Below are 343 nucleotides of genomic sequence, written 5' to 3'. Positions count from 1 at the left end.
AGCACTCAAATGCATTGTAATGTATGTTTGAAATTTAAATTTAAATGTTTTATATAAAACTACAATGTATTGTGCTCACAATTATTTTATGGCCTTTTTTTTCCTCAGATTTGTTTTATTACATAAAATATTTATACTAAAATACAGCATTCACAATTACATAAAATATTGTTCTGCACCATTGCTGAAATGTATATGATACACATTACACAATGCATACAATGTGATTGTCAACAGCAACTATCCAAATATTAGTTGACAGCAAGTAACTGCATCATATATACCTCTTTCTTCACAGTGTGCAATATAAATTTGTATAATTAACAAAGAGCTGATGAGCAAC

The sequence above is a fragment of the Chiloscyllium punctatum genome, chromosome 8, assembly GCF_047496795.1.
Source record: "Chiloscyllium punctatum isolate Juve2018m chromosome 8, sChiPun1.3, whole genome shotgun sequence".
NCBI lineage: Eukaryota > Metazoa > Chordata > Chondrichthyes > Orectolobiformes > Hemiscylliidae > Chiloscyllium > Chiloscyllium punctatum.
The sequence above is the reverse complement of the archived record's forward strand: the minus strand, read 5'-3'. Positions refer to the sequence as shown.